The following is an 8,642-nucleotide window of genomic DNA, read 5'->3' on the forward strand; positions in this document are numbered from 1 at the left end:
TGGTCAATAGGTCAATGCAAGACACATTAAGGTATTTCTTGTCCTACCAATGCTTGTGATACTTGTTTTTCCTTTTGTTTCATCCTAATCCCGTTTCAAAGCACTGAGATTCAGCCATCAGCAGTTACACAGCTGTTTGCTGGTAGCTGGGGCCTTTAATTACGGGCTATGCCATGGGATTAATGTTTCAATTTCAGCTGCCGGGTGGGTTTTCACTGGGGTCAAAAACGTTGGGGTTTCCCACTGATGTTTCTGGTCTCAACTCATTGCTGCTTCATGTGTTACATTTAAGAGTATGGCTGCTATATAATTTCAAATGCCATCTTTAGGTGATAGTGGTGGAGATACTGGTGCCTGCCGTGGGATAGACAGATGGGGATAGCGGAGTGTGTCTGTGTGTCTGCAATGCCCTCCAGTGTGCAGTCTGCTTGTGTGCTTGCCACAGCCTGCAGTGTAGCTAATGCAGGCCACAGTGGCTGGGTGGAAATAGGGCCATGGCAGTAGCCTTCTTGGAGGGTGTATTGTTGCACTGCCTTATGTGTTCATCTGAGGGTAGGCTGAGCAGTCCTCTGGAGGACCCTGTCTCTGAGTGAGCGGAGTGACCAGAAAAGACCTGGTGCCTCCTAAATTCTTAGACAAGTGAAGTTGGTTAGTGTGGCTCCCTTTAGCAGCCACACTGGGATCGGATCTGACCACGTCTGTGGTGTGCTCCACTTTCTAACTGCTCTGTGGGTGAGTTTGAAGAAAGCAGTGGAACATTTCAAAATAGCTTGGGGGTGCATGTAAATGAAAGCTTTCTTTGTTTCACAAGGGTTGAGCACTCTCCACTGCTATTCAAGATCAAAATTTTACACTCTGTGCTTTTTTGTTTAAGTTCTATCCCACATATATTATATTGCAATTTTTTTTTTTCGCTTATCTGCCAAAATAGAGTTGCTAATGGCCATCCTGCTGCTGTGGCAATTGCTCTTTCCTACCTTAGGAAAGGATCATGATCTCTCAAACACCTGATATCAAAATCCTAGCTGATTGTCAGGACTGCCTGACTGCATCAGAACAGGACATAGAAGTGGGAGAAAGCTGGAGTTCACAGAGAAGTAATTTTGCTCAATCAACGGGGTTTCATCTTCTCTTGCTTACCTTCATGTAGCCTGGAAGCCACTGCATTCACTCAGTTACTCCCAGGGGCGACCAAGTTAAAATCTCATTTCAAGTGAGTACTTTTTCTTCCCTCTCTCGCTTACCTGTTCCCACCCTTCTGCTCCCATCACCCATGAAAGGAAGAGAAAACATACTTGGGGTAGGTAATACAAGCAAAAGGAAATGCTTCAGGGACCTCCCATGTATGGCAGCCTAATTTCTTTAAAGTTCCTGTGATATGTCTGTCGCTACACATAGCTGTTTCTGGGACTGCAACATAAATGCATCTGTTAGAACAAGCAAGATGTAGAGAAAAAGAGGTTTTTGTTTTTTTTCTTGTTGAGAAGGAGCAATGGTTCATCCACCTGATGCCCCTCTCATGTCAGAGTCAGAAACGTTTTCCCTCTATCAACCCTTCTCTCTGACCATGAGGCCAGCGTGGCCCCACAACACTAACTCTGCGTCCTTGCCAGTTGTAAACCCTGTAGCATCATTCAAGCCATCACAGAAACATGGCATGCACGTTGAGTACAGTGTAGGCAATCCTGTTTCACCAAGGGCTGTAGGCAATTCTGTTTCACTAAATAAAGGTATGCATAGGGGAACTAAGGGTGCATAGCTTGAAGAGCTAGGAAGGACAACCATAATCATCTAGTCTGAAACTAGGCTAAAAGTGTATCTTCAGAGCTATCTGTCTCTGTCTAAAAGGCTGCAAGTGATGGTGATTTCACTAGTTGCCCTGATAAGCTGTTCCTGTCTTTCATTACTGCTGGGAAGTTTTTCCCTTATTTCAAGGTTGAATTTAGCTTCAACTTTTATTCATTGGATCCTTGTCATCCAGATTGGAAAGCTCCTCACGTATATCTTCCCCAAGTGCAATTACCTACATAGTGTGATGAAGGTACGTCTATGCTTTCTCTTCAGTGAGCTGAATATGTTGAGCTCCTTACCTGTCATGTCAGAAGGCTTGGGCTGTTTTGTTAAAGCCAGAGAATTCATTTGTGACACTCACTTGAACTCTGTCCAATGTCTTCAAATCCGCTTTAAAATGCAGACACCAGGACAGGATTCAGTAACCTAGTAGGGGTCTTGGCAGTGCTGCCCAGAGATGCTGGAATCCTTCATTATTTCTGCTTCATACTATTTTTTTTTTTTTCTTCCCTCCCTGTATTCAAGAATCTCATTAGTCCTTTTTGCTACAGCATTGCCCAGACAGCTTATATTGAGGCGATTATCTATAATGACCCTTAAATCCTTTCCTGAGCTCTGTTTTTCAAAGCAGAGTCTTCCATCATGTAAATATAAGTGACTGCCATTCTTGTATCTCAAACACTTGGTCCTACCAAAATACATTTTGTCAGGGTACAACCATTTACCCTGGTGGCTCAGGTAATCCTGTAATGATAACCCATCTATCTCTTAGTTTACTATTCCACAAATTTTTATGTCACCTAAATATGTGACTATAGCATAGAGAAGCAAAAAAACTTGGATCAAGAAAAAGTCTCTCTGGCTTAACAACGTTCTTGTTCAGTGGTAGCTGCCTACCAACTGTATTTTACAATCTGTCAGTGGTGTAGTTTTTAGTCCATATAATATGTTATGTGCTAACTCCATAGGAGGCGTAATTTGTCATATTTTACTCATTCTCACAAGTATCTTGGAGAAATTCAAATGTTCATTAGCAACACATGAGCCTTTCCATTTTTGTCCTGGAAGCAAACATCATGATCCAGATTTCTTCCCTTCTAGTTAAGTTAAATCAATCCCAAATTGTTTGTTCTCATTTTCTACCCCTTCAGTTGGCTAAACCTTGTATTTTTTTTCTGCAAAGGGGAAGTAGAGAAGGTGTCAGTAGGGAAATAGGAGAGTTTTGCAACAGCCTGGTGGCTCTTCTGGATGAGAGAAGATGTGTGTTTGACTGCCATCAGGTTAAGAACAAATGGATTTGAACCCCTCCACTCCCAGATGAGTGCTATTCCATAAAAGCATCTCTTTCGGCCATGACAGTGACTTCTTGTTCCTTATATGACAAGACAGACTTCAAGTTGCCTAGTCCCAGGTTTTGAATCCTTGCTGAAAACAGGCTCCAGGGAAGTGGCTCAATGTGATGCCAGAGGCCAAGCAGGCAGGATATGAAACAAAAAAAAACCTTTTCAGATTTATAGTCTGTTTAAGATGGTTTTCCTTACCTTTTGTGTGGATCCCACTTCTGGGGGAGAGCTTATGTACCAAACTTAGGCTTGGGGACTATCCATCAGGAGCCAGATGTTGCACGTCTGTGCCAAGTATCTCAATATGTAGCCCCTTTGTAGATAAAGGGCTAACTCCATAAATGAGTCCACTGTCATGTCTCCATTAAGATATTTCTTAGCTATTTCAAGAAAGTTGAAACCTTCCTAGTGAAGGAAAGGCAGAGCCCTCTGGGAAATACAACATTTGATCTATATATCAGAGGTGCCATTTGGTGTAGTATCTAGGACATGCTGCCACTCAGTGGTTGCTGGGCCAGAAGCATAACTGTGGAGCTCCAGTTGGCTTTGAGGTTTGAACTGACTCCGGTTCAGTAGGGAAAGAACTGACAAATATTACCATCAAAGCATTGGTTATTAAACATTGGAATAGGCTGCCCAGGGAGGTGGTGGATTCACCATCCCTGGAGGTGTTTAAAAAAAGGGTAGATGGGGCACTTAGGGACATGGTTTAGAAGTGGCTCTTGTCAGGGTAGGCTAAAGGTTGGACTCGATGATCTTAAAGGTCCCTTCCAACCTCAACAATTCTATGATTCTATGATTCAGCTCCCTTTGCCTCATCTCTCTGGCATTTTTCAGGGGAGTCGTCTCTAACCAGTGTGCATCTCTGTCCTGGCACAGCGCCTTCACTCAGCTACAGCTCTCTTCTGATAGTTCTATGTTCTGATGTTGTGTTCTGAACAAAACCTGCTTTGAAAAATTTCATACGTGGGTTACACAGGAAAAAATCCTGGCTGTGGAAATCCAAGGGTCTTAAAGTGTTAAAAATAGAATTCTGAAGTCTTGCATGTGCAATTTTAATTGTATTCATAATGATTCAAACTTGCATCTCATTGAGATGTTCTTAGAATTTTTGTGCTTTCCATTGCTGTTATTATTGGATCCTTTTGTCCTTTTAATGATACACAAGAGATCACCTTACATGATTTCCAAACAACACCTGAAATAGATGTGTCACCATGTCTGTTCACCACTTAAAAATTCTTATTATTTTACATAACCTTAATGCAACAGGTCCATCTTCCCTTCTTCTCTGCAGAAAGTGGAATGCCTGGTCTCATAACACTGAGTATTTACTGTGTTAGCCTGTCTAGGGTAGCTCATACAGACCATTGATCGTAATCCTTTTATATGTATACAAGGCAGATGGTACCAAATGGTTTTGCGTCATAACCCCCAAATGCAAACGCTCAATATCATAGTCTAAGGTGTGAGTGTCCACTTAGCCATCCTCACAGGTGAAACACAAAACAGAAATTTAAGTGAGACATAACAGGAAGGATAAGTACTTGTGACTAACACTTGCCATCATCATAGAATCATCTAGGTTGGATGGAACCCTTAAGATATTATAAGGATTTTACATTACACTTCTAGTCCCTGTATCCCAATGTGTTGAACCAAACAAATAATTAGCATTTTGGCCTATATTTAGGAATCTGGCAATCCTTTTTTCCCTGTGGTGACAAAACCAACTCACTTCACTGTTTTACAGTAACGCAATTCAATGTAGTGTGGTGACAGACTAGGAACCATACAAATTCTTCCCCCGACCCTGTTCCTGAAATGGTTTGTAATGCCCCAATCAGATATACAAGAGGTGCTAGGAAAAATACATCAGAAAGTGTATGGAGCACATGAAGAATGTGCACTGCAGAAAAACTCAACTCCCTTTTATTGAACTGTAGGGTTTTTGTATGTGTGGGCAGTGCAGGAAAGCTGAGTCAGCAAGACCGTGATTTGCAGCGTTATTGAGGACACAGTAACTTCATTTGGAGTTGTGGGTGTTTAATAGCCTTGAAAATAGGACTGCAAGGGATGCTATTTAAGGTGTGAGGCATTTCCGTCTGCTGAAAGAAGACCTGAAGAAATTACCCTGTTTGTGCCTAGGGATAAGGAGGACAAATTGCCTTCTATTTCTTCTTCAGAAGTCTGCCCTTCATCAACATGTCAAAATTTTCACTCTGACACAAATGAGTAGAATTAGACTGCCAGTAAGAGGGATAGTAGGGTGTTTTGGTAATATTGGGCATAATACTGCAGATCACTGTGTGTTAAGAGTGGTTGGATACTGAATCAAGTAATTGAACCCTACGGAGAGGCACACTTTCCTCTTCTATATTGATCATGAATAATTGTCCAAATCCTTCCCAACAAAGGGCTGCAATAGCTAATCTGAAGCAGCCTGAAGTGCCATCTAATTATTTTTAAAAGTGGGTAGGTTGTAGACACTCTCATCCTTAGTGACAGGACAGGTATTGATCACTGATGTGTAGACTGGCTGTTCCAGCTTAAGCTGAGAGAAGGTTACACTTCTCTCCTGTTTTGTTCTTTTGGGTTTGTTGTTGTTGTGTTTTGTTGGTGGTGTGTTTTGTTTTTTTGGCGTGTGTGGGTTTTTTTTTTTTGTTGTTTTTTTTTTATAGTAAGTGTGATACTATCTGTATAGGAGTGTTTTGTATCCCCTGTATAACCCCCTGGGCTGTACTTTGGTTAGGGTAATATAAATCCTGTTTTAGCTATCTGGGATTCTCCAGAGTGTGAAAACATGATGAGATTTTGTATGCCTTAGCCCAACCTACTACAAGGACCTTGTAGTGACAGGCTTTATCAGGATGGTAGCAGATATTCATTGGGAAGTTCTGGACAACCAGCAGTCCCAGAGGGCACTGGGCCAGCGCTGTAGGGGTGAAGGCTAACTGTGCTAAGGATAAACTGTGTAATTAACTGGAAGCATGTGTTGGGCATCTTGTTGCACTGCAGTTTGCTTTCAGACATTTTTCCGAAAGAAACACAGCACACTTGTTCATATGCTTGTTAGTAGTCATCAGCCAGTTCTAAATGTGGATGAATTAGTTATAGTTAGAAGAGGATTTTTTCCTTGGTGACCAGTTCCTGGAAACTTTTATGTTTATTTCAGTCTCTTTTTGGTTTGCTTCACTTTTTTTATTTTATTTTTTTTTTCCAGAGAGCATGAGATTATCCATGATCCAATAAATGAGCCAAGAGCAACCTCATTTCCTCTACTCTTTGGTAGGAAGTCAGCAGTTGAGGCATTATGGACCAGAACTGAGGTGTTTAATCCACCCAGTCTGTTGAAATGCTTTGTGTGCCTCTCCATTCAGTCGAGAGCCTTTGTAACTTCTTGTATGAATGAGCTGCTAGGTTAGGACAGTTATGGGCCTGACTGGTTGAGAAGCACTTGTTTAAGGTATGAATGACAGGAGAAATTATTCAAGTTTTACATACATCCTTAGGTTTGGAGGTGCAGAGTGAAACCCAGTGGGATTTCTGAGCATATGTGAACAATGGGAGCTCAAACCTACTCAGTGCAACACGCTATGGCACAGGGAACCATCTGAAGTGAGGTCTCACCCTGGATAGCTGTGGGAGGCTCCTCTTGGGTGGAACAGCCTGTTCTTGTGTCACTGTAATGTACTGTACTGCCTCAGCTGTGGTCTCAGTTTACAGCACTACATGCTGTAAACTGAGCATGTCCCGTGTTCTTCAAAGCATGTCTGTAAGTTTTGCACCATCCCTAGGTCTTTGTTACCTTGTATTTCTTCAGTGTGGCTGTAGAGGACAACTTTGGTTGCTGCTCAGGACAGAGGCCACTAAGCAACTTTACGCTCGCTAACTAATAATACTCAGCTTTACCCATAACTAGCTTTCAGTAATCAATTATGAAAAAGAATACACAAACCTAAACAGAAGCATATTAAAATTTGTAGCTGTCCAACAGAATGAAGAAACAGCTCTGCTGCTTTCTACTACGATGACAAAAGGTTAACAGTAAAAGCAAGTCAAAAATCAATCTGAAAATGGACTAAGAGCCAAAGCCTGAGATGAGTTACTAACTGAGGTACGTTTCCTTTAAGGCAAAGGAGACTCAGATCCTAACCAAATGTCTTAAGCTGTTATTTATTACATTATTACAGTATTGTTATGTAAGCCATAATGTGTTTGTGTAGGCAAACATGAAGAACACTCCTCAAACCACAAATTTCAGAAAATACACAGCTAAATTTAATTTTACTGTGTGCCCCATTGTTCTTGTGCTTTTGGAAGCAGCAAATGGTCATTCCATCTTCTCAATCCCTGAACCCCTGGTTCAGTGAGGCTGCCTCTGGTGGTCTCACCACCTACCTCTTCTGAGCCATCATTCTCCTTCGCTTCATCCCTGCCGTGTTCAAGCTTCTCCTTATGTTTGATCATCCCTGTGGTCCTTTTCCAGCTTATCTATATCCTCTGTGAGCTGGAATGATCCAAACTATGCACCCTATTCAATAAGTCTGTGCACAGTGGCTTTTCAAGTGGTGTGACCATGTGTTCTCTTTTGTTTCCTATTCCTTTTTTAGTGTTTTTTAGCATTCTGCTGGGATTTGTCAGTATGACCCTGCTGACAAGTGAACTGATGATTTCAAGACCTGCCCAGGACTCTTTCCTGAGAAAGAGATAATTACAGATTCAGAGCCTGTCACTGTAGATATATACTTAAAGGTAATTTTGTGCCCATACACATTATTTTGCACTTATCAGTGCAAACATTTTGTCATCTGCTCACTTAATACTATGTGTACCAAAGATGTAAGTCTTAGCTGTCAGCTTTAGATGTGATTATTCTGAATAATTTTGTCACGGCATTATTCACTGCTCTGTCAGGTAGTTTGTGACTAGATTGAGCCTCATGAGTCCCAAAGCACATCTCTGAGTGGGATCCTTCTGGTTAACTTGCAACAAAATGACATTTATTTCCTATCTCTAGCCAGGAGGAAAAATGTCCCTTCTACCCACTGATTGTTTAGCTTCCAGGATTGCACCACCTACCCTTTTATAACCCATATGAAACCATTTTTCCTTAGCCTTTTATTACCTATACACAACTGTTTTCCCTTCTAATATGTTGGGAAGCACCACAGGGATGAATCAGCTTTTTCTTTGGTTAGCTTCAAAAGCTCTTTTGCTGTCAATGCGTTGAAATGAATCATATGATCCCTGTATGAATCAATTAGGTTTGGCTTTTCATACGCACAATCTTTTGTATTCTGTGTGTTATGCACATATTTTTTTTGCAAATGACCCATCTTGCAGTAACAGGCAACATCAACTAGCTATTTTTCATCCTGTTGGCGATGTGAGCAAATACAAATGTTTAAAGTGGACATTTTTAATAGTTTACAAATTCTTATAACTGTTAAATAAGTGGCTTTTTATTTGCTTAGACTCTTTAATCACAACCAATTCAGTGATTGT

This window comes from Larus michahellis, chromosome 6 (genome assembly GCF_964199755.1).
Source record: "Larus michahellis chromosome 6, bLarMic1.1, whole genome shotgun sequence".
Lineage (NCBI taxonomy): Eukaryota > Metazoa > Chordata > Aves > Charadriiformes > Laridae > Larus > Larus michahellis.